This window comes from Oncorhynchus kisutch, linkage group LG21 (assembly GCF_002021735.2).
Source record: "Oncorhynchus kisutch isolate 150728-3 linkage group LG21, Okis_V2, whole genome shotgun sequence".
NCBI lineage: Eukaryota > Metazoa > Chordata > Actinopteri > Salmoniformes > Salmonidae > Oncorhynchus > Oncorhynchus kisutch.
In genome coordinates, this window is record NC_034194.2 from 42748124 (window position 1) to 42775582 (window position 27459).

At 41.9% G+C, this 27459-nt stretch overlaps 1 protein-coding gene across 2 annotated transcripts in view; it reads right to left on the bottom strand.

The window, feature by feature from the left end:
* The window catches only part of LOC109883188 (uncharacterized), a 30454-nt gene extending 14180 nt beyond the window's left edge, over positions 1-16274 (bottom strand). The window contains exon 1 of one of the 2 annotated variants that reach the window (XM_031801001.1): positions 15952-16274. The gene's annotated coding sequence lies outside the window, so the exon portion shown is untranslated. The remainder of the gene's footprint in view (positions 1-15951) is intronic. The other variant, XM_031801002.1, reaches the window with a different exon arrangement.
* Between the last annotated feature and the right edge of the window lie 11185 nt (positions 16275-27459).

The window sequence follows — 27459 nt, forward strand, 5'->3', positions numbered from 1 at the left end:
GCCTTTTATTTTAACAGCATGTGACTACTCTCCTAAAACCAAACATCAGTCCTCAGATTCGTACAACTGAATGCCATGCCAAATGACAGCATCCGACCCATTTAGGACTGGAGTCGTATTAAATGTGATTTTATTGTGTCCGTCTGTCTTCGATTGCAGTTTACAACAGCAAAGGGTAATGCTGTTAGCTCAAGTATCTGTGTTACCGTAAGATAGCAGAGAGATCATTAAAGATAGACTGGAATATTTGACCAATGTTTGTCCATAAAATGTCGGAGATCCTGTTGAAGCCGAGGACCACTGCTTCTCTGTTTCTTATATGTTGAGTGTTAACTCTACACAGTGAAGCACAGTCTCTCTGAGTTCAGGCACACCAGCTAGCTTCCCAGAGGACCATGCCAGCTAGCTTCCCAGAGGACCATACCAGCTAGCCCCCCAGAGGACCATACCAGCTAGCCTCCCAGATAACCATACCAGCTAGCCTCCCAGAGGACCATACCAGCTAGCCTCCTAGAGGACCATACCAGCTAGCCTCCTAGAGGACCATACCAGCTAGCCTCCCAGAGGACCATACCAGCTAGCCTCCTAGAGGACCATACCAGCTAGCCTCCCAGATAACCATACCAGCTAGCCTCCCAGAGGACCATACCAGCTAGCCTCCTAGAGGACCATACCAGCTAGCCTCCTAGAGAACCATACCAGCTAGCCTCCCAGATAACCATACCAGCTAGCCTACCAGAGGACCATACCAGCTAGCCTCCTAGAGGACCATACCAGCTAGCCTCCCAGATAACCACACCAGCTAGCCTCCCAGAGGACCATACCAGCTAGCCTCCTAGAGGACCATACCAGCTAGCCTCCTAGAGGACCATACCAGCTAGCCTCCCAGATAACCATACCAGCTAGCCTCCCAGAGGACCATACCAGCTAGCCTCCTAGAGGACCATACCAGCTAGCCCCCCAGAGGACCATACCAGCTAACCTCCCAGATAACCATACCAGCTAGCCTCCCAGAGGACCATACCAGCTAGCCTCCTAGAGGACCATACCAGCTAGCCTCCCAGATAACCATACCAGCTAGCCTCCCAGAGGACCATACCAGCTAGCCTCCTAGAGGACCATACCAGCTAGCCTCCTAGAGGACCATACCAGCTAGCCTCCCAGATAACCACACCAGCTAGCCTCCCAGATAACCATACCAGCTAGCCTCCTAGAGGACCATACCAGCTAGCCTCCTAGAGGACCATACCAGCTAGCCTCCTAGAGGACCATACCAGCTAACCTCCCAGATAACCATACCAGCTAGCCTCCCAGAGGACCATACCAGCTAGCCTCCCAGAGGATGATACCAGCTAGCCTCCCAGATAACCACACCAGCTAGCCTCCCAGATAACCACACCAGCTAGCCTCCCAGAGGACCATACCAGCTAGCCTCCCAGAGGACCATACCAGCTAGCCTCCCAGAGGATGATACCAGCTAGCTTCCCAGAGGACCCCGCCAGCCCCAAGGACCACTTGTCTTCTCAAGTGGCAGGGTGACAACTTTGTTGTTTTCCATATCCTGGATTGGCCCTTTATTGGCATCAGCTCAGTCTCTGTGTTAAATCACAGCCAAAGACCACTCAAAGCAGCACTCACCATTGCTTCACTTCACCATTTTCCCTTGTGCACTCGTTTTGACCACAGTCCTATGATCTCTGGTCAAACATAGTGCACTATAAGTGTAATATAGTGTCATTTAGGATACAAACTCAGTCTGGTTAAGACAGGCTATAAGACTCAGTCTGGTTATGACAGGCTACAAGACTCAGTCTGGTTAAGACAGACTATAAGACTCAGTCTGGTTATGACAGGCTATAAGACTCAGTCTGGTTAAGACAGACTATAAGACAGTCTGGCTAAGACAGGCTATAAGACTCAGTCTGGTTAAGACAAACTATAAGACTCAGTCTGGTTAGACAGGCTATAGGACTCAGTCTGGTTAAGACAGGCAGGACTCAGTCTGGTTAAGACAGACTATAAGACTCAGTCTGGTTAAGACAGACTATAAGACTCAGTCTGGTTAAGACAGGCTATAAGACTCAGTCTGGTTAGACAGACTATAAGACTCAGTCTGGTTAAGACAGACTATAAGACTCAGTCTGGTTAAGACAGACTATAGGACTCAGTCTGGTTAAGACAGACTATAGGACTCAGTCTGGTTAAGACAGACTATAGGACTCAGTCTGGTTAAGACAGGCTACAAGATTCAGTCTGGTTAAGACAGACTATAAGACAGTCTGGTTAAGACAGACTATAAGACTCAGTCTGGTTAAGACAGACTATAAGACTCAGTCTGGTTAAGAGCTGTCCTATAAAATAGGATGTCTGTATTGACAGATCATTGTTAGACTGTCTGTCTCTCCATAAACATTTGGCTGGGCTCTGTCAGTTTGTTGGATGGCGAGTGGCAACATATTTGGGCTTTGAAGAATGGTTCTGTCCTTGTGTGATGTATTTTATAGGACGGCTTGAAATAGGACATTGACCACCGGCCAATTATATTGCCAGTGCATAGTCCACTCCATTTTCCCCAATGGTTTACACACTAAAACTAGCCCATGAGGCACAATGACACAAATCTGTAACTAATTTAGCAGAGCCATACACCAAATCTGTATCTCATTTAGCAGAACCATACACCAAATCTGTATCTCATTTAGCAGAACCATACACCACATCTGCAATACTACTGACACATTTTGCTTTACACTCAGATTGTAATTCTATAACAAACATTTGGAAAAACACAACACACAATTCCCTACCTTTGGCACAACCTTCACAACTAAAATATATTGTGTGCAAATGCAAAGCTACACTGTTCAACAAGCTAAGTTCAATTACCCATTGACCACTTTCACCCATTGACCACTTTCACATGTTCAAAAACGAATTGCGTAAATGTTTGCAATCAGAACTTTGTAGGTAGAGGTGGAGGTAGAGGTAGAGGTGGAGGTAGAGGTGTAGGTGGAGATAGAGGTGGAGGTGTAGGTAGAAGTGGAGGAGAAGGTGGAGGTGTAGGTAGAGGTGTAGGTAGAGGTGTAGGTAGAGGTGGAGGTAGAGGTAGAGGTGGAGGTGGAGGTAGAAGTGGAGGTAGAGGTGTAGGTAGAGGTGTAGGTAGAGGTGTAGGTAGAGGTGTAGGTAGAGGTGGAGGTAGAGGTGTAGGTAGAGGTAGAGGTGGAGGTGGAGGTAGAGGTGGAGATGGAGGTAGAGGTAGAGGTGTAGGTAGAGGTGGAGGTGTAGGTAGAGATGGAGATGGAGGTGGAGGTAGAGGTGGAGGTAGAGGTGTAGGTAGAGGTGGAGGTGGAGGTGGAGGTAGAGGTGTAGGTAGAGGTGTAGGTGTAGGTGGAGGTGGAGGTAGAGGTAGAGGTGGAGGTGGAGGTGGAGGCGGAAGTGGAGGTAGAAGTGGAGGTGGAGGTGTAGGTAGAGGTGGAGGTGGAGGTGGAGGTGGAGGTGGAGGTGGAGGCGGAGGCGGACGTGGAGGTAGAGGTGGCGGTGGAGGTAGAGGTGGCGGTGGAGGAATAGGTAGAGGTGGAGGTAGAGGTGGAGGTGGAGGTGGAGGTGGAGGAAGAACAAGAAGAGTACTCTGATGGAATTCGGGCGACTATGGTGGAATATGTGATCAACCATGGTTTGACCTTAAGAGAGGCTGGGAAGAGAGTGCAGCCCAATCTGAGCCGCTTCACCCTAGCATCCATCATCTGGACGTTCCAAAATGAGAATAGGTATTAACTGCAGACATTGGACCTCTCTACTACAGTTGAAGTTGGAAGTTTACATACACCTTAGCCAAATACATATAAACTCAGTTTTTCACAATTCCTGAAATTTTATCTGAGTAAAAATTCCCAATTTTAGGACTGTTAGGTTCACCACTTTATTTTCAGAATGGGAAATGTCAGAATAATAGTAGAGAGAATGATTTATTTCAGCTTTGATTTCTTTCATCACATTCCCAGTGGGTCGTGAAGTTTACATATACTCAATTAGTACTGGGTAGCATTGCCTTAAATTTTTTTAACTTGGGTCAAATGTTTCAGGCAGCCTTCCGCAAGCTACCCACAATAAATTGGGTGAATTCTGGCCCAGAGCTGGTGGAACTGAGTCAGGTTTGTAGGCCTCCTTGCTTGCATACGCTTTTTCAGTTCTGCCCACACAATTTCTATAGGATTGAGGTCAGGGCTTTGTGATGGCCACTCCAATACATTGTTGACATTGTTGTCCTTAAGCCGTTTTGCCACAACTTTGGAAGTATGCTTGGGGTCATTGTCCATTTGGAAGACCCCTTTGCGACCAAGCTCTAACTTCTTGACTGATGTCTTGAGATGTTGCTTCAATATATCCACATAATTCTTCCTCCTCATGATGCCATCTACTTTGTGAAGTGCACCAGTCCCTCCTGCAGCAAAGCACCCCCACAACGTGCTTCACGGTTGGGATGGTGTTCTTCGGCTTGCAAGCCTCCCCCTTTTTCCTCCAAACATAACGATGGTCATTATGGACAAACCATTAGATTTTTGTTTCATCCGACCAGAGGACATTTCTCCAAAATGTACGATCTTTGTCCCCATGTGCAGTTGCAAACCGTAACCTGTTTTTTTAATGGCGGTTTTGGAGCAGTGGATTCTTCCTTGCTGAGCGGCCTTTCATGTTATGTCGATTTCGGACTCGTTTAACTGTGGATATAGATACTTTTGTACCTGTTTCCTCCAGCATCTTCACAAGGTCCTTTGCTGTTGTTCTGGGATTGATATGCACTTTTCGGACCAAAGTACATTAATCTCTAGGAGACAGAAAGCGTCTCCCTGAGCGGTATGACAGCTGAGTGGTACCATGGTGTTTATACTTGCGTACTATTGTTTGTACAGATGAACGTGGTACTTTCATGCATTTGGAAATTGCTCCCAAGGATGAACCAGACTTGTGGAGGTCTACAATTTTTTTCCTGAGGTCTTGGCTGATTTCTTTAGATTTTTCCATGATGTCAAGCAAAGAGGCACTGAGTTTGAAGGTAGGCCTTGAAAATCATCCACAGGTACTCCTCCAATTGACTGAAAAGATGTCAATTAGACTATCAGAAGCTTCTAAAGCCATGACATCATTTTCTGGAATTTTCCAAGCTGTTTAAAGGCACAGTCAACTTAGTGTATGTAAACTTCTGACCCACTGGAATTGTGAATCAGTAAATTGTAAGTGAAATAATCTGTCTGTAAACAATTGTTGGACCAAAATGATTTGTGTCATGCACAAAGTAGATGTCCTAACCGACATGCCAAAACTATAGTTTGTTAACAAGAAATTTGTGGAGTGGTTGAAAGACGAGTTTTAATGATTCCAACCTAAGTGTATGTGTGGCCACCAGCTGCAATAAGTACTGCAATGCATCTCCTCATCATGGACTGCACCAGATTTTCCAGTTCTTGCTGTGAGATGTCACCTCACTCTTCCCCAAGGCACCTGCAAGTTCCCAGACATTTCTGTTGGGAATGGCCCTTGCCCTCACCCTCTGATCCAACGATCCAGAAGTGGTCAATGGGCTCTTCGCTGGCCATGGCAGAACACTGACATTCCTGTCTTGCAGGAAATCATGCACAGAATGAGCAGTATGGCTGGTGGCATTGTCATGCTGGAGGGTCATGTCAAGATGAGCCTGCAGGAAAGGTACCACATGAGGGAAGAGGATGTCTTCTCTGTAACGCACAGCGTTGAGATTGCCTGCAATGACAACAAGCTCCGTCCGATGATGCTGTGACACACCGCCCCAGACCATGACGAACACTCCCCCTCCAAAGAGATCCTGCTCCAGAGTACAGGCCTCTGTGTAACGCTCATTCCTTTTACGATAAATGCGAATCCGACCATCCCCCCTGGTGAGACAAAACTGCAACTCGTCAGTGAAGAGCACTTTTTGCCAGTCCTGTCTGGTCCAGCGACGGTGGGTTTGTGCCCGTAGGCGATGTTGTTGCCGGTGATGTCTGGTGAGGACCTGCCTTACAACAGGCCTACAAGCCCTCAGTCCAGCCTCTCTCAGCCTATTGCGGACAGTCTGAGCACTGATGGAGGGATTGTGCGTTCCTGGTGTAACTTGGGCTGTTGTTGTTGCCATCTTGTACCTGTCCCGCAGGTGTGATGTTCGGATGTACCGATCCTGTGCAGGTGTTGTTACATGTGGTCTGCCACTGCGAGGACGATCAGCTGTCCATCCTGTCTCCCTGTAGCACCGTCTTAGGCGTCTCACAGTACAGACATTGACATTTATTGCCCTGGCCACATCTGCAGTCCTCATGCCTCCTTGCAGCATACCTAAGGCAAGGTTCACGCAAATGAGCAGGGACCATGGGCATCTTACTTTTGGTGTTTTTCAGAGTCAGTAGAAAGGCCTCTTTAGTGTCCTAAATGTTCATAACTGTGACCATAATTGCCTACCGTCTGTAAGCTGTTAGTGTCTTAACAACCGTTTGACAGGTGCATGTTCATTAATTGTTCATGGGAAACATTGTTGAAATCCTTTACAATGAATATATGTGAATGTTACTTGGATTTTTTATGATCTTTGAAAGACATCCTAAAAAAGGGATGTTTTTTTTTTTTTGCTGAGTTTATCAAGAAATTGACAGTATTTACTGTCATTTCAGAGAACCATGGAGTTGGATGTATGTTCTATTCCACAGGAATTTATATTCATAGATGAGGCTGGATTATATTTAGACGAGGAGGAGAGGAAGGAACATCATGAGTCAATGCGCCATCATTGAGGTACCTGGCCAGCGTGGGGTTAATGTTAATGTCACCATATGTGCAGCTATGAGCCACAAAAGGGTCTTCCACCGCCATGCTACACATGGACCATACAACACTGCCCATCTCCTTCATTTCCATACAACACCTTTACATGACAGTCTTTTTTTTCAGCCAGAGCACAGAGATGCCAGGTGATCCTGAGCAGCAAATGTATGTTCTAGTTTGGGACAACGTGATCTTCCATCGGGTTGATCAGTTCCGCAACTAGTTCCACGACCCACAATTCTCTATCATCTCCAAACATATTCCTAATTTTTCAACCCCACTGAGGAGTTATTTTCAGCATGGCTGTGGAAGGTGTATGATCGCAAACTCCATTTAAGGCCGTTCTCCAGGCAATGGGGACATTCCAGAAGAGTCCTGTCAGGGGTAGATGCGTCATGCCAGAATATATTTCCCCCGCTGTCTAGCCAAGGAGAATATCGCCTGCGATGTTGATAAAAATCTGTGGCCGGACCAAAACAACAGACATGACTGATTTTGTTTTCGAAATGGAGTATTTGTTTCTTGACAGTTGCTTTATCTATTCCGTACAATTGATTGAACATAGAGTCGTACAAATTGGCCTAGTTTTCTTCCTATCAATATGCTATATATATTTACTGTGTGTTTGCATTTGTACTCTTTGTGTGCTTACAGTATGCTGTTTAACATGCATTTGTACTCTTTGTGTGCTTACAGTATGCTGTTTAACATGCATTTGTACTCTTTGTGTGCTTACAGTATGCTGTTTAACATGCATTTGTACTCTTTGTGTGCTTACAGTATGCTGTTTAACATGCATTTGTACTCTTTGTGTGCTTACAGTATGCTGTTAGAGTCATGTTGGAATATAAAACGTTTATGCATTTGTGTTCCGTTCTTGTTTGAGTTTGACACATACAATATATAGTATAATATATATATAATAAATCAAATCAAATTGTACTTGTCACATGCGCCGAATAAAACAGGTGTAGACCTTACAGTGAAATGCTGAATACAACACGTGTAGACCTTACAGTGAAATGCTGAATACAACACGTGTAGACCTTACAGTGAAATGCTGAATACAACAGGTGTAGACCTCACAGTGAAATGCTGAATACAACAGGTGTAGACCTTACAGTGAAATGCTGAATACAACAGGTGTAGACCTTACAGTGAAATGCTGAATACAACAGGTGTAGTAGACCTTACAGTGAAATGCTGAATACAACAGGTGTAGTAGACCTTACAGTGAAATGCTGAATACAACAGGTGTAGTCCTTACAGTGAAATGCTGAATACAACAGGTGTAGTAGACCTTACAGTGAAATGCTGAATACAACAGGTGTAGACCTTACAGTGAAATGCTGAATACAACAGGTGTAGACCTTACAGTGAAATGCTGAATACAACAGGTGTAGACCTTACAGTGAAATGCTGAATACAACACGTGTAGACCTTACAGTGAAATGCTGAATACAACAGGTGTAGACCTTACAGTGAAATGCTGAATACAACAGGTGTAGACCTTACAGTGAAATGCTGAATACAACAGGTGTAGTAGACCTTACCGTGAAATGCTGAATACAACAGGTGTAGACCTCACAGTGAAATGCTGAATACAACACGTGTAGACCTTACAGTGAAATGCTGAATACAACAGGTGTAGACCTTACAGTGAAATGCTGAATACAACAGGTGTAGACCTTACAGTGAAATGCTGAATACAACAGGTGTAGACCTTACAGTGAAATGCTGAATACAACACGTGTAGACCTTACAGTGAAATGCTGAATACAACAGGTGTAGACCTTACAGTGAAATGCTGAATACAACAGGTGTAGACCTTACAGTGAAATGCTGAATACAACAGGTGTAGTAGACCTTACCGTGAAATGCTGAATACAACAGGTGTAGTCCTTACAGTGAACTGCTTACTTATGAGCCCTGAACCAACAATGCAGTTTTAAGAAAATACATTTTAAAAAGTAAGACGTAAGAAAAACAAATAATTAAAGAGCAGGAGTAAATAACAACAGCGGGGCGAAATACAGGGGGTACAGAGTCAATGTGAAGGCTATATACAGGGTATTACGGTACAGAGTCAATGTGGAGGCTATATACAGGGTATTACGGTACAGAGTCAATGTGGAAGCTATATACAGGGTATTACGGTACAGAGTCAATGTGGAAGCTATATACAGGGTATTACGGTACAGAGTCAATGTGGAAGCTATATACAGGGGGTACCGGTACAGAGTTAATGTGGAGGCTATATACAGGGGGTACCGGTACAGAGTCAATGTGGAAGCTATATACAGGGGGTACCGGTACAGAGTCAATGTGGAGGCTATATACAGGGGGTACCGGTACAGAGTCAATGTGGAGGCTATATACAGGGGGTACCGGTACAGAGTCAATGTGGAAGCTATATACAGGGGGTACCGGTACAGAGTTAATGTGGAGGCTATATACAGGGGGTACCGGTACAGAGTCAATGTGGAAGCTATATACAGGGGGGTACCGGTACAGAGTCAATGTGGAGGCTATATACAGGGGGTACCGGTACAGAGTCAATGTGGAGGCTATATACAGGGGGTACCGGTACAGAGTCAATGTAGAGGATATATACAGGGTATTACGGTACAGAGTCAATGTGGAGGCTATATACAGGGGGTACCGGTACAGAGTCAATGTGGAGGCTATATACAGGTGGTACCGGTACAGAGTCAATGTAGAGGCTATATACAGGGTATTACGGTACAGAGTCAATGTGGAGGCTATATACAGGGGGTACCGGTACAGAGTCAATGTGGAGGCTATATACAGGTGGTACCGGTACAGAGTCAATGTGGAGGCTATATACAGGGGGTACCGGTACAGAGTCAATGTAGAGGCTATATACAGGGTATTACGGTACAGAGTCAATGTGGAGGCTATATACAGGGGGTACTGGTACAGAGTCAATCTGTCAATATGCGGGGGCACCGTTGTCGAGGTAATTGTGGTAATTATGTACATACAGGTAGGGTTATTAAAGTGGCTATGCATAGATAATAACAGAGAGTAGCATCAGCATGGGGGGGTGCAAATAGTCTGGGAAGCCATTTGATTAGCTGTGCAGGAGTCTTATGACTTGGGGATAGAAGCTGTTTAGACGCCTCTTGGACCTAGACTTGGCGCTTGCCGTGCAGTAGCAGAGAGATCAGTCTGTGACTAGGGTGGGATGGAGTCTTTGACAATTTTTAGGACCTTCCTCTGACACCGCTGGTATGGAGGTCCTGGATGGCAGGAAGCTTGAACCCGGGGATGTACTGGGCCATACGCACTACCCTCTGTAGTGCCTTGCGGTCGGAGGCCAAGCAGTTGCCATACCAGGCAGTGATGCAACCCGTCAGGATGCTCTCGATGGTGCAGCTGTAAAATCTTTTGACCATCTAATGACCCATTTCAGTATCCTGAGGGGGAATAAGTTTTGTCGTCATGACAAATTTAATTTAATTTTTTTCTTCATGACTGTCTTGGTGTGCTTGGACCATGTTACTTTGTTGAGGATGTTGATGCCAAGGAACTTGAAGCTCTCAACCTGCTCCAGAACAACTCGATGAGAATGGGGGCGTGTTTGGTCCTCCATTTCTGTAGTCCACAATCATCTCCTTACTCTTTATCACGGTTAGGGAGAGGTTGTTGTCCTGGCACCACACGGTAAGGTCCCTGTCCACCTCCCTATAGGCTGTCTCATCATTGTTACTGATCAAGCCTACCACTGTTGTGTCATCAGCAAACTTAATGATGGTGTTGGAGTTGTGCCTGGCAGTGCAGTCATGAGTGAACAGGGAGTACAGGAGGGGACTGAGCACGCACCCGTGAGGGGCCCCCGTGTTGAGGTTCAGCGTGCAGACGTATTGTTACCTACCCTTATCACCTGGGGGCGGCCCGTCAGGAAGTCTAGGATCCAGTGGCAGAGTGAGGTGTTTAGTCCCAGGGTCCTTAGCTTAGTGGTGAGCTTTAAGGGCACTATGGTGTTGAACACTGAGCTGTAGTCAATGAATAGAGATTGCATCATCTGTGGATCTGTTGGTGTGGTATGCAAATTGGAGTGGGTCTAGGGTTTCTGGGATAATGCTGTTGATGTGAGCCATGACCAGCCTTTTTACGATTCAATCTTCGTCCTGTATTGATGCTTTGCCTGTTTGATGGTTCATTGGAGGGCATAGCGGGATTCATTATAAGCTTCCGCGTTAGAGTCCCGCTCCTTGAAAGTGGCAGCTCTAGCCTTTAGCTCAGTGCGAATGTTCCCAGAACCCATGGCTTCTGTTTGGGGTATGCACGTACAGCCACTGTGGGGATGATGTCTTCGATGCACTTATTGGTAAAGCCAGTGACTGATGTGGTGTCATCGGAAGAATCCCGGAACATATTCCAGTCTGTGTTAGCAAAATAGTCCTGTAGTTTAGCATCTGCTTCATCTGACCTTTTTTTGTAGACCGAGTCACTGGTGCTTCCTGCTTTCATTTTTGCTTGTCATTTTTTCCCTCTGGTTGCACATTTAACATGCTGATAGAAATTCGGTAAAACTGACTTAAGTTTTCCTGGATTAAAGTCAGCGGCCACTAGGAGCACCGCCTCTGGGTGAGCGTTTGTTTGCTTATGGCGGAATACAGCTAATTTAGTGTGGTTTCAGTGCCAACCTCGCTCTGCAGTGGTATGTTGACAACTATGAAAAATACAGATGAAAACTCTCTAGGTAGGTAGTGTATTACAGTTTTTTAATGTCCCGTTGGTAGGATAAATATGTGCTTTCAGTTGGTCCCATTTATTTTCCAGCGATTGAACATTAGCTAGCAGAATGGAGGGCAAGGGAAGATTCACCAGCGAATCAGGGGGATCGGGGCCTGGTCGGGTGTCCATAGTATATCCCTCGCGTCAGACTCATTGAAGAATAACTCCTTGTCCAATTTGATGGGAGTAATACCATTCTGATGTCCAGAAGCTCTTTTCTGTCATAAGAGACGGTAGCAGCAACATTATGTACAAAACGAGTTACGAACAAGGCGAAAAAACAAACGAAATAGCATGATTGGTTGAGAGCCGATGTCACGACTTCCACCGAAGGTGGCTCCTCTTCCTGTTCGGGTGGCGCTCGGCGGTCGTCGTCGCCGGTCTACTAGCTGCTAATCTCGCCTTACCCTCTAGGTTTTGTCTGTCTTGTTGTTCACCTTTGTCTAGTTTAGGAATTAGTGGGGTATTTTATCTCGCCCTACCCTCTAGGTTTTGTCTGTCTTGTTGTTCACCTTTGTCTAGTTTAGGAATTAGTGGGGTATTTAATCTCGCCTTACCCTCTAGGTTTTGTCTGTCTTGTTGTTCACCTTTGTCTAGTTTAGGAATTAGTGGAGTATTTAATCTCGCCTTACCCTCTAGGTTTTGTCTGTCTTGTTGTTCACCTTTGTCTAGTTTAGGAATTAGTGGGGTATTTAATCTCGCCTTACCCTCTAGGCTTTGTCTGTCTTGTTGTTCACCTTTGTCTAGTTTAGGAATTAGTGGGGTATTTAATCTCGCCCTACCCTCTAGGTTTTGTCTGTCTTGTTGTTCACCTTTGTCTAGTTTAGGAATTAGTGGGGTATTTTATCTCGCCCTACCCTCTAGGTTTTGTCTGTCTTGTTGTTCACCTTTGTCTAGTTTAGGTTAATTAGTGGGGTATTTAATCTCGCCCTACCCTCTAGGTTTTGTATGTCTTGTTGTTCACCTTTGTCTAGTTTAGGAATTAGTGGGGTATTTAATCTCGCCTTACCCTCTAGGTTTTGTCTGTCTTGTTGTTCACCTTTGTCTAGTTTAGGAATTAGTGGGGTATTTAATCTCGCCTTACCCTCTAGGTTTGTCTGTCTTGTTGTTCACCTTTGTCTAGTTTAGGAATTAGTGGGGTATTTAATCTCGCCTTACCCTCTAGGTTTTGTCTGTCTTGTTGTTCACCTTTGTCTAGTTTAGGAATTAGTGGGGTATTTAATCTCGCCTTACCCTCTAGGTTTTGTCTGTCTTGTTGTTCACCTTTGTCTAGTTTAGGAATTAGTGGGGTATTTAATCTCGCCTTACCCTCTAGGTTTTGTCTGTCTTGTTGTTCACCTTTGTCTAGTTTAGGAATTAGTGGGGTATTTAATCTCGCCCTACCCTCTAGGTTTTGTCTGTCTTGTTGTTCACCTTTGTCTAGTTTAGGAATTAGTGGGGTATTTAATCTCGCCCTACCCTCTAGGTTTTGTCTGTCTTGTTGTTCACCTTTGTCTAGTTTAGGAATTAGTGGGGTATTTAATCTCGCCTTACCCTCTAGGTTTTGTCTGTCTTGTTGTTCACCTTTGTCTAGTTTAGGAATTAGTGGGGTATTTAATCTCGCCTTACCCTCTAGGTTTTGTCTGTCTTGTTGTTCACCTTTGTCTAGTTTAGGAATTAGTGGGGTATTTAATCTCGCCTTACCCTCTAGGTTTTGTCTGTCTTGTTGTTCACCTTTGTCTAGTTTAGGAATTAGTGGGGTATTTAATCTCGCCTTACCCTCTAGGTTTTGTCTGTCTTGTTTGTTCACCTTTGTCTAGTTTAGGAATTAGTGGGGTATTTAATCTCGCTTTACCCTCTAGGTTTTGTCTGTCTTGTTGTTCACCTTTGTCTAGTTTAGGAATTAGTGGGGTATTTAATCTCGCCTTACCCTCTAGGTTTTGTCTGTCTTGTTGTTCACCTTTGTCTAGTTTAGGAATTAGTGGGGTATTTAATCTCGCCTTACCCTCTAGGTTTTGTCTGTCTTGTTGTTCACCTTTGTCTAGTTTAGGAATTAGTGGGGTATTTAATCTCGCCTTACCCTCTAGGTTTTGTCTGTCTTGTTGTTCACCTTTGTCTAGTTTAGGAATTAGTGGGGTATTAATCTCGCTTTACCCTCTAGGTTTTGTCTGTCTTGTTGTTCACCTTTGTCTAGTTTAGGAATTAGTGGGGTATTTAATCTCGCCTTACCCTCTAGGTTTTGCGCGGGATTGTTTGTGTAGCTGGGATGTGTTTGGGTTGCGTTTGGGTTGTGTTTGGGTTGTGTTTGGGTTGCGTTTGGGTTGCGTTTGGGTTGTGTTTGGGTTGTGTTTGGGTTGCGTTTGGGTTGCGTTTGGGTTGTGTTTGGGTTGCGTTTGGGTTGCGTTTTGGTTGTGTTTGGGTTGCGTTTGGGTTGCGTTTGGGTTGCGTTTGGGTTGTGTTTTTTCTGGACTGCGTTCCTGTTGTTTAGTGGCTACTGTTGTGGTCCTGTGCCTGTTCTTGATGGACTTGTAGATAAACGGCCTTCTTGTGTCACGATCTTCGTCAGGGTGGAAATGACCGGAACAAGGTGCAGCATGGTGAGTGTACATTTATTTTTATTGGTAAACGTCGTCAACAAAACAAAGAATAAGGAAACGACCATGAAGCTTACTTAGGATATATAGGCCACTACCAAAGACAACTACCCACAACTAAGGTAGCAAAGCAGGCTGCCTAAGTATGATTCCCAATCAGAGACAACAATAGACAGACTGTCCCTGATTGAGAACCATACCCGGCCAAAACATAGAAACAGAAAACATAGAACGCCCACCCCACATCACACCCTGACCTAACCAAATAGAGAAATAAATGGCTCTCTAAGGTCAGGGCGTGATATCTTGCAATTCGCTCTCTCCTGTGCCTGTCTCCACACCCACCTCTCCCAGGGAGAACCTGACAGCCGATAAGATGGCTGAAATACTGAAATAGGTTCTGATAGTAGTGTTTAAATGTCACTTTAGTGTGATCTTGGTTGTCACTAAGTTAGATTCATTTGATGTGGTGTGTGTCTCATTTGTATGCCGAGTTTCATTTTGAGCAGGGAGAACATGATTTTGATTGCTGTGTTTCATTTTGCAAGATGTCTTTAGGGTTTAGGGAAATTGGCTAACTTTTTTTGTGTTTTGTGTTTAGAGTTTTGAGTACCTGAGAAATAGTTCCTCAGCAAACATGTGTTAACAATTTAGGAAAAACTGTAAGAGAAGGTTCCTGTTCTGTTTGTAAAGCAGAGCATTATAAGAGCATGGTTCCTGTTCTGTTTGTAAAGCAGAGCATTATAAGAGCATGGTTCCTGATCTGCCTGTAAAGCAGAGCATTATAAGAGCATGGTTCCTGTTCTGTTTGTAAAGCAGAGCATTATAAGAACATGGTTCCTGATCTGCCTGTAAAGCAGAGCATTATAAGAGCATGGTTCCTGTTCTGTCTGTAAAGCAGAGCATTATAAGAACATGGTTCCTGTTCTGTTTGTAAAGCAGAGCATTATAAGAACATGGTTCCTGATCTGCCTGTAAAGCAGAGCATTATAAGAGCATGGTACCTTGGACTACAGAAAGATAGCATTACATCCTGAGTTCAAACAGTTGTATTATGTTCAAGAACTCAGCCCTCTCGTATAGGGTCCACCTGGATAGACCTCAACTGCATCCAGAATGGCACCCTATTCCCTAAACAGTGCACCGGTCAAAAGTAGTGCACTATAAAGGAAAATAGGGTGCCATTTCTGACCAACGCCTTGGTTGCACCTGAACAGAGAGACCCCGCCCCTCAACAGGTGTAGGTGTACATCAGACAGAAACCTCTGTCATTCGATCTAGGTAATGTTGCTATGACGACAAACTCTGTCTCTCTGGCAGCAGCCGTGTGTCTGGTTTCAGCCTAAAGAGACGAGAATGAGATGAGGCCCAGCAAGGTCACAGCTGATTGGCTGACAAACACCAGGGTCACAGCTGATTGGCTGACAAACAATTTGATCACCCTGTTGCAGGAGAACTTGAGTTTTAAAAAGTATTCTAAAGTTTGTAAATTCCTTTTTAAAATGTCAAACTTGATTCGCCTTAAAGAGAAATATATCAACCCCTCCAAAAAAAATCCATTAATTATAATACACATAATAATTCACATGTCCTGTTGCTGCGGGATTATTTTCCTGCTGTGTGAAATTGGTTCAAATGATGATACGGCATCTGTAGGTTTTGCTGTTTTGTAGACTACAGTGAAATAAATAACCAGAAGAACTGATCAAACAGAGAAACAAAGTAACTTCCCAGTTTAAATCAAGACCCAAGACTCAAATTAAATGAAAGGAAAAATGAAACTCACCCAAGTCCTGTGACTATTCAGAGCTATAAACTTTCCACTTCCAGGTTTCACCGTCAAGTGAAAGGATTTTAAAAGGGATCCTGGGTTATCAAACACAGGCACAGAGCGCAAATACCCAACTTATTTTCCTTACTTAATTCTTTCTACTCAAAGAAGAAGAAGAAAAAACACACACACTTCCTCACACACACACTTAATGGTTGGCTAGATAGCGTGGTCGGTCGCCGGTCTGTGTGTGTGCCCTTGTCTGGGTCTGGGAAAGGGAGGAAATGTTTGGAGAAAGAGCTGAAACTCAATGATTTCTTTCTATGCGGTGGAAAGCCTAGTAATCTAGTTGACATCTGATGGGGGGGACAGGTGAGAGTGGGAGAGAGAGAGAGAGAGAGAGAGAGGGGAAGGAGAGAGAGAGAGAGAGAGAGAGAGAGAGAGAGAGAGGAGAGAGAGAGAGAGAGAGAGAGAGAGAGAGAGAGAGAGAGAGAGAGAGAGAGAGAAAGGGGAAGGGGAAGGAGAGAGGGAGGGAGGGAGGTTTATAAAGGGAAGGGGGAAACCCTTGTTAATACACAGCCAGCTGGATATCCGTTCTCCATACACTAGTGAGATAGGCACGTGAAAAGAATTAGTGAGGACCGTAATATGTGAAGGAAAAAAAACACGTCTTATTATTAGTGTATGTATATTTTAAAGTAATAATAAACAAGACAATTATGTGGAAACTGGCCTGTGAGACAGAGGTACACAATGTATAGGAAAGACAGCCATCTGTGCAATGCATTAGTCTTTTTAGAGAGAAGAGAGGAACACAGTTATGTGAGAAGGCAGCATAGTTTTGAAGCAGGCTGTGGTTTTTATAATATCTTTATAGAAAATCAAAAGATGAAAATACACTCTTCCAAAGAGGACCCATTTCTATCTATCCAGGAAAAGCATGGATAATGTGGGATAATTGCTGCCATTTTGGGGAAATGTATTCTTTGGAACATTAACTACCGGAGAGGAATGAAAGGGTGGAGGAATGGAGGGATGGAGGAATGGAGGGATGGAGGAATGGAGGAGTGGAGGGATGGAGGAATGGAGGAGTGGAGGAGTGGAGGGGTGGAGTGGTGGAGGAGTGGAGGAACGGAGGGATGGAGGAATGGAGGAGTGGAGGAGTGGAGGGATGGAGGAATGGAGGAGTGGAGGAGTGGAGGGATGGAGGAATGGAGGAGTGGAGGAGTGGATTGGTGGAGGGATGGAGGAGTGGAGGAGTGGGGGGGTGGAGGAATGGAGGAATGGAGGGGTGGAGGAATGGAGGAGTGGAGGAACGGAGGAACGGAGGGGTGGAGAGTGGAGGGGTGGAGGGATGGAGGGGTGGAGGAGTGGAGGAACGGAGGAACGAAGGGGTGGAGGGTGGAGGAGTGGAGGGGTGGAGGGGTGGAGGGATGGAGGGATGGAGGAGTGGAGGGATGGAGGGGTGGAGGAGTGGAGGAACGGAGGAACGGAGGGGTGGAGGGTGGAGGAGTGGAGGGGTGGAGGAATGGAGGGGTGGAGGGGTGGAGGGATGGAGGAGTGGAGGAGTGGAGGGGTGGAGGGATGGAGGAGTGGAGGAGTGGAGGGGTGGAGGGATGGAGGGATGGAGGAGTGAAGGACTGGAGGGGTGGAGGAATGGAGGGGTGGAGGAATGGAGGAGTGGAGGGTCATAGGTATGAGGAATAGTACAGATGTAGGATATTAATTTGATCACCCTGTTGCAGGGTGACCTACTGTAAATGTATAACTACTGTATAACTTGTAGTTTATTTGAGGCTTAAAATGGCTTTGTAATTTCCACTTGATTTTCCTTTGCAAAAAAGTATCACCCTCTTCAAAAATGTCCATTAATTATAATCCACATTTCCTGTTGCTGCAGGATTCATTACCTGCTGTCGCAAACTGGCTCAAATTAAGATCCGACATCTGTGTTATACGTCTTTCTCTGAGACCAGGTTACTTGTTGCGTCATACCAACAAACTGAGAATTACGGGGATCATTAACAGTGGCTGTTAGGAGAACTAACGACAAAGGTTAGGAGAATTTACATAGCAGGTGAATAGGGTTAAGGTTGGAATAAGGATTAACCTCCCTCTTTTAGTTTCTGTCTAAAGTGAATAGACATTAGTAGATAGCATACGTCCAGCCCATACATCCCCTGAATACGTAAAGTATGTCCCGTACGGGTCGGAGGCCAGGCTGAAACACAACCTCCCGCTCCATTAGGTACATGAGGACCAGATGGGATATGCCAGGTCTGACAGTGGAACGAACCCAGAGCCATGTTTAGTCTACATCGCTACAGGCTTGAGAGCAATGTGCTTCATCACACACACACACACTACATCACATAGGATCAGGAAGGACTCGGAATACACAGTAGAGTGTAATTTTTTCATTGTAATCGTGTCTTACAGTTGGCAATGAAAACACATCTCTTTTTTTAGTGTATCTATACCATAGTGTATCTATATCATAGTGTATCTATACCATAGTGTATCTATACCATAGTGTATAGTGTATCTATATCATAGTGTATCTATATCATAGGGTATCTATACCATAGTGTATCTATATCATAGTGTATCTATATCATAGTGTATAGTGTATCTATATCATAGTGTATAGTGTATCTATATCATAGTGTATCTATATCATAGTATATCTATATCATAGTGTATCTATACCATAGTGTATCTATACCATAGTGTATCTATATCATAGTGTATCTATACCATAGTGTATCAATACCATAGTGTATCTATACCATAGTGTATCAATACCATAGTGTATCTATACCGTAGTGTGTCTATACCATAGTGTGTCTATATCATAGTGTATCTATATCATAGTGTATCTATACCATAATGTATCAATACCATAGTGTATCTATACCATAGTTTATCAATACCATAGTGTATCAATACCATAGTGTATCTATACCATAGTGTATCAATACCATAGTGTATCTATACCATAGTGTGTCTATATCATAGTGTATCTATATCATAGTGTATCTATACCATAGTGTATCTATACCACAGTGTATTATATCATAGTGTATCTATACCATAGTGTATCTATATCATAGTGTATTATATCATAGAGCATCTATACCATAGTGTATCTATACCATAGTGTATCTATACCATAGTGTATCAATACCATAGTGTATAGTGTATCTATACCATAGTGTATCTATACCATAGTGTATCTATATCATAGTGTATCTATATCATAGTGAATATTATATCTTTACAATAGTGTATCTATATCATAGTGTATCTATTTCATAGTGTATCTATACCATAGTGTATCTATATCATAGTGTATCTATTTCATAGTGTATAGTGTATCTATATCATAGTGTATAGTGTATCTATATCATAGTGTATCTATATCATAGTATATCTATATCATAGTGTATCTATACCATAGTGTATCTATACCATAGTGTATCTATACCATAGTGTATCTATATAATAGTGTATAGTGTATCTATATCATAGTGTATCTATATCATAGTGTATCTATACCATAGTGTATCTATATCATAGTGTATCTATATAATAGTGTATAGTATATCTATACCATAGTGTATAGTGTATCTATACCATAGTGTATCTATACCATAGTGTATCTATACCATAGTGTATAGTATATCTATACCATAGTGTATCTATACCATAGTGTATCTATACCATAGTGTATCTATATAATAGTGTATAGTGTATCTATATCATAGTGTATCTATATCATAGTGTATCTATACCATAGTGTATCTATATCATAGTGTATCTATATAATAGTGTATAGTATATCTATACCATAGTGTATCTATATCATAGTGTATCTATATAATAGTGTATCTATATAATAGTGTATAGTATATATATACCATAGTGTATCTATACCATAGTGTATCTATACCATAGTATATCTATACCATAGTGTATCTATACCATAGTGTATCTATATAATAGTGTATAGTGTATCTATATCATAGTGTATCTATACCATAGTGTATCTATATCATAGTGTATCTATATCATAGTGTATCTATATAATAGTGTATAGTATATCTATACCATAGTGTATTTTTTTTATTTTTTTTATTTCCCCTTTATTTAACCAGGTAGGCTAGTTGAGAACAAGTTCTCATTTACAACTGCGACCTGGCCAAGATAAAGCATAGCAGTGTGAGCATACATCAATATCATAGTGTATCTATACCATAGTGTATCTATACCATAGTGTATCTATATCATAGTGTATAGTGTATCTATATCATAGTGTATAGTGTATCTATATCATAGTGTATAGTGTATCTATATCATAGTGTATCTATACCATAGTGCATAGTGTATCTATACCATAGTGTATCTATACCATAGTGTATCTATATCATAGTGTATAGTGTATCTATATCATAGTGTATAGTGTATCTATATCATAGTGTATCTATACCATAGTGCATAGTGTATCTATACCATAGTGTATCTATACCACAGTGTATCTATATCATAGTGTATCTATACCATAGTGTATCTATATCATAGTGTATCTATATCATAGTGTATAGTGTATCTATATCATAGTGTATAGTGTATCTATATCATAGTGTATCTATACCATAGTGTATCTATATCATAGTGTATCTATATCATAGTGTATCTATACCATAGTGTATCTATATCATAGTGTATCTATATCATAGTGTATCTATATCATAGTGTATCTATATCATAGTGTATCTATATCATAGTGTATCTATACCATAGTGTATCTATATCATAGTGTATCTATACCATAGTGTATCTATATCATAGTGTATCTATATAATAGTGTATAGTGTATCTATATCATAGTGTATAGTGTATCTATATCATAATGTATCTATACCATAGTGTATCTATACCATAGTGTATCTATATCATAGTATATCTATACCATAGTGTATCTATACCATAGTGTATCTATATAATAATGTATAGTGTATCTATATCATAGTGTATCTATACCATAGTGTATCTATACCATAGTGTATCTATACCATAGTGTATCTATATAATAGTGTATAGTGTATCTATACCATAGTGTATAGTGTATCTATACCATAGTGTATCAATACCATAGTGTATCTATACCATAGTGTATCTATACCATAGTGTATCAATACCATAGTGTATCAATACCATAGTGTATCTATATCATAGTGTATATTAGATCTTTACAATAGTGTATCTATATCATAGTGTATCTATACCATATTGTATCTATATCATAGTGTATCTATATCATAGTGTATCTATACCACAGTGTATCTATACCACAGTGTATCTATACCATAGTGTATCTATATCATAGTGTATCTATACCATAGTGCATAGTGTATCTATACCATAGTGTATCTATACCACAGTGTATCTATATTATAGTGTATAGTGTATCTATATCATAGTGTATAGTGTATCTATATCATAGTGTATCTATACCATATTGTATCTATACCATAGTGTATCAATACCATAGTGTATCTATACCATAGTGTATCTATACCATAGTGTATATCTATATCATAGTGTATCTATACCATAGTGTATAGTGTATCTATATCATAGTGTATCTATACAATAGTGTATAGTGTATCTATACCATAGTGTATCTATATCATAGTGTATCTATATCATCGTATATCTTTACCATAGTGTATCTATACCATAGTGTATCTATATAATAGTGTATCTATATTATAGTGTATCTATACCATAGTGTATCTATATAATAGTGTATCTATATCATAGTGTATCTATACCATAGTGTATAGTGTATCTATACCATAGTGTATAGTGTATCTATATCATAGTGTATCTATACCATAGTGTATAGTGTATCTCATACCATAGTGTATAGTGTATCTCATACCATAGTGTATAGTGTATCTATATCATAGTGTATCTATACCATAGTGTATAGTGTATCTATACCATAGTGTATCTATACCATAGTGTATATTATATCTTTACAATAGTGTATCTATACCATAGTGTATCTATACCATATTGTATCTATACGATAGTGTGTAGTGTATCTATACCATAGTGTATCTATACCATAGTGTATCTATACCATAGTGTATCTATATCATAGTGCATCTTTACTGTAGTGTATCTTTACAATAGTGTATCTATACCATAGTGTATCTATATAATGGTGTATCTATAACATGGTGTATCTCTATAATAGTTTATCTATACCATAGTGTATCTATACCACAGTGTATCTATATCACAGTGTTTCTATACCATAGTGTATCTATACCATAGTGTATCTATATAATGGTGTATCTATACCATAGTGTATCTATACCATAGTGTATCTATATCACAGTGTATCTATACCATAGTGTATCTATACCATAGTGTATCTATACCATAGGGTATCTATACCATAGTGTATCTCTATAATAGTGTAGCTATACCATAGTGTATCTATATCATAGTGCATCTTTACTGTAGTCTATCTTTACAATAGTGTATCTATACCATAGTGTATCTATATAATGGTGTATCTATACCATAGTGTGTAGTGTATCTCTATAATAGTGTATCTATACCATAGTGTATCTCTATAACAGTGTATCTATACCATAGTGTATCTATACCATAGTGTATCTATACCATAGTGTATCTATATCATAGTGTATCTATACCATAGTGTGTCTATACCATAGTGTATCAATACCATAGTGTATCTATACCATCGTGTATAGTGTATCTATACCATAGTGTATCTATACCATAGTGTATCTATATCATAGTGTATCTATACCATAGTGTATCTATACCATAGTGTATCTATACCATAGTGTGTAGTGTATCTATACCATAGTGTATCTATACCATTATGTATCTATACCATAGTGTATCTATATCATAGTGTATCTATATAATGGTGTATCTATAACATGGTGTATCTATACCATAGTGTATCTATATCACAGTGTATCTATACCATAGTGTATCTATACCATAGTGTATCTATACCATAGTGTATCTATATCATAGTGTATCTATACCATAGTGTGTCTATACCATAGTGTATCAATACCATAGTGTACCTATACCATCGTGTATAGTGTATCTATACCATAGTGTATCTATACCATAGTGTATCTATATCATAGTGTATCTATACCATAGTGTATCTATACCATAGTGTATCAATACCATAGTGTATCTATACCATAGTGTATAGTGTATCTATACCATAGTGTATCTATACCATAGTGTATCTATATCACAGTGTATCTATACCATTATGTATCTTTATCATAGTGTATAGTGTATCTATATATCATATTGTATAGTGTTTCTATACCATCGTGTATCTATATCATATCTTATAGTGTTTCTATACCATTATGTATCTTTATCATCGTGTATAGTGTATCTATATCATATTTTATAGTGTATCTATACCATAGTGTATCTTTATCATAGTGTATAGTGTATCTATATCATATTTATAGTGTATCTATACCATAGTGTATCTTTATCATAGTGTATAGTGTATCTATATCATAGTGTATCTATACCATTGTGTATCTTTATCATAGCATATAGTGTATCTATATCATATCTTATAGTGTATCTCTACCATTGTGTATCTTTATCAGAGTGTATAGTGTATCTATATCATATTTTATAATGTATCTATACCATTGTGTATCTATATCATCTATATCATGTATCTTTACCATGGTGTTCATACACAACCATAGAAGAAAGAGATGATGAGATCCAGTGTCTCCCGTGAGATCTATGCTTATCGGTTCTGTTTTCCTAATCATGTTTGATAATAATCTCTTCAAAATGTCAAACTCTTCCTCCGACGTCAGACCCAAGAGTTGTGTTTTGACAGGAGACCCTCTGAGATTTCAACGATACGAAAAAATGATTTTGCAGAAAAGATCATTAGACCTGATAGAGAGAAGAGAGAGCGAGAGAGAGCTAGAGAAAAAGGAGAGAGATGTGACAAACACCGTATTGAGACTCTGCCTACAGAATTCTGCAAAAATATAGTCTGTGTACAATGTAAAACACCAAAGAATGCATGCAGAGCAGAATTAGGCCGATACCCCCGCTAATTATCAAAATCCAGAAAGTGCTGTTAAATTCTACAACCACCTACAAGGAGAGCGATTTCCCAAAACTTCCATAATTAAGAAAGCCGTCACCTACAGAGAAATTAACCTGGAGAAGAGCCCCTTCAGCCAGCTGGTCCTAGGGCTCTGTTCACAAATACAAACAACCCCACAGAGTCCCACGACAACACAAATTGACCCAACCAAATCATGAGAAAACAAAAAGATAATTACTTGACACATTGGAAAGAACTTGGAAAGAACATTGGAAAGAACTGAGAAAATTAGAATGCTATTTGGCCCTAAACAGAGAGTACACAGTGGCAGAATACCTGACCACTGTGACTGACCCAAAACAGACTGAGTGAGCATAGCTTGCTATTGAGAGGCGACAGGGCGCCTAGTGGTTAGAGCGTTGGGCCAGGAATCAAAAAGGTTGCTAGATCGAAATCCCAGAGGTAAAAATCTGTTGTTCTGCCCTGAACAAGGCAGTTAACCTCCCGTTTTCGTTGGTAGGCCGTCCTTGTAAATAAGAATTTGTTCTTAACTGACTTGCCTAGTTAAATAAAGGTTAATAAAGTGTAATGAGAAAGGCTGCCAAATGTATGAAGTAAATGAAGAAGGAAAGGCAGACCTGGCTCTGAAGAGATGACAGGCTATGTGCACACGAAGGTGAGGTGGAAACTGAGCTGCACTCTCTAACTTCCTGCTAAATGTTTTGCCCATATTAGAGACACATATTTCCCTCAGGTTTACACAGGACCCACAAATAATTTGAAAACAAATCCAATTTTGGTAAATCCCATATCTATTGGGTTCAATACCACAGTGTGACATCCCAGCAGCAAGATTTGTGACCTGTTGCCACAAGAAAGGCAACCATGAAGAACACACCATTGTAAATACACCCATATTTATGATTTTTTTAATTTTCCTTTTGTACTTTAACTTTTAGACAGCCATTACCAGACACGGTAATATAAACATAATATGTGAGTGTAATGTTTACACTCACTTTTGTTTATTATCTACTTCCCTAGCTTTGGCAATGTAAACATATGTTCCCATGCCAATAAGCCCCTTAAATTGAAAATGTAATTGAGAGAGAGGAGAGACAGAGAGAGAGAGGAGACGGAGAGACGAGAGAGAGAGAGGAGAGAGAGACAGAGAGAGAGAGAGAGAGAGAGAGAGAGAGAGAGAGAGAGAGAAGAGAGAGGAGAGAGAGAGAGCACAGAGAGAGAGCAAGAGAGAGAGAGAGAACAGAGAGAGAGAGAGAGAGACAAGAGAGAGACAAGAGACAGAGAGAGAGAGAGAGAGGAGAGAGAGAGAGAGAGAGAGAGAGAGAGAGAGAGAGAGAGAGAGAGAGAGCAAGAGAGAGAGAGACAGAGAGAGAGAGAGAGAGGAGAGTATCAGACTGCTGGTGGAGGAGAGGTTGAGGGGGATGGAGGAGAGGGTGAGGGGGATGGAGGAGAAGTTGAGGGGGATGGCGTGTGACAGAGAACATCCCACTAGAGAGGTGGCCACCCCCACAGAGAAGCCAGCAGAACAGCCCACCTCAGCACCCAACAAAAGTCTCGACACCACAGCAGAACAGTCCACACCAGACCCTGACCATAGAGTCGACACCACAGCAGAACAGTCCACACCAGACCCTGACCATAGAGTCGACATCACAGCACAACAGACAAATGAAGAACCCCAAGCCCAGGCTCTCACCCCCCTCTGAGTACCCCCCCTGTCAGCCACCCTGATAGCCCTTCTGTCAACCCCCCACACCCACTGAGGACAAACACAAGACACAGATTGTACTACTTATGGACTCAAATGGGAATATATAGAAGAAAAAATCTTTTTCCCAAACACAGTGTGTCTAAACTCTGGTGTCAAACACCCAGCGTGCCCTAGACCTTCTGTCTGAGGCCAAACTAGGCTCACCCAGCCACATAATAATCACAGGCACAAACGACCTGAGAGCACAGCAGGAAAGAGTGGCCACAGCACTGAAGGAGTGATTGAAAAGGCTTCTTCTACTTTCCCCAACGCACAAGTGGTTATCTCCACTGCTACCACGAAAAGACTTCCACCCCGCCCACAATACAGCGGGTAAATGCAGTATTTCCCGTGACTGTGCCTCAAAACCAAACGTTTTTCCTGGCCCAGCACTCCACCTGGACTTGAAGAGCCTCTATGACCAGGTCCACCTCTACAAGGCAGCAGTGCCCACCTTTGCCCGGACTCTAAAGGACATCGCTCTCAAACGTATCCAACACTCCACACAGAGCAACAGATCAATAGACACCCACCCAGACCAGCGAGACACCCTCCCAGATCTGCAGGACCTCCCCTGGACCTACACATAGAGGACCCACGCCAAGAGGAATTACATCCAGACCACAGTACCCCAGACACATCCACACCCCCACCCCAATCAACACCCCCCCACATCAACCATGCCCACACTCCATTTAGGCCCCCTCAGATCAGACCTATGCCACTCCTGCCCACCCCATGCACCACCCCCGCAAAGAGGGCCTCAACATGGAAGCCACACATACGCCCAGGTAGTGAGCGGGCAAACAGTCCCAACCCCCCTCTCACACTCGCCCAAGCCAATGGCATGTACCAGATGCTCAGCAGGCCTCTGCTCACACTTACTGGCCTGAGGCTAAACCACGACAACACATTGGACACTCTATGGAACAAAAGCCTTCACTATATTATCCTGGAATATCCAAGGCCTGAGGTCATCTGCCTTTGCCTAAAGAGCAGAAACCCGGACTTCACCAAAGAAATCGGTAATACAGACATTGTCATCCTGAACCAAGAAACCTGTATAGAGGAGATTGACCCACTGGTTGCCCTAGGTTACAGAGAGCTGGTAGTCCCATCCACCAAACTACCAGGTGTGAAACAGGGAAGGGACTCAGGGGTATGCTAATTTGGTATAGAGCAGACTAACACTCCATTAATTAATCAAAACAGGAACATTCTACACATTTGGCTAGAATTCAAAAAGAAATTATCCTAACAGAGAAAAATGTCCTCCTGTGTGCTCCTATATCCCCCCACTAGANATATCTATTGGGTTCAATACCACAGTGTGACATCACACAGCTAAGCAAGATTTGGACCGTGTTGCCACAAGAAAGGGCAACCAGTGGAAGAAACCAACACCATTGTAAATACAACCCATATTTATAGTTTTTTTAACTTTTTCCCTGTTTGTACTTTAGACTTTTTAGACACCATTACCGACAACGGGGGTATAAACTAATATGTGAGTGTAATGTTTACACTCACTTTTTGTTTATTATCTACTTCCCTAGCTTTGCAATGTAAACTATGTTTCCCATGC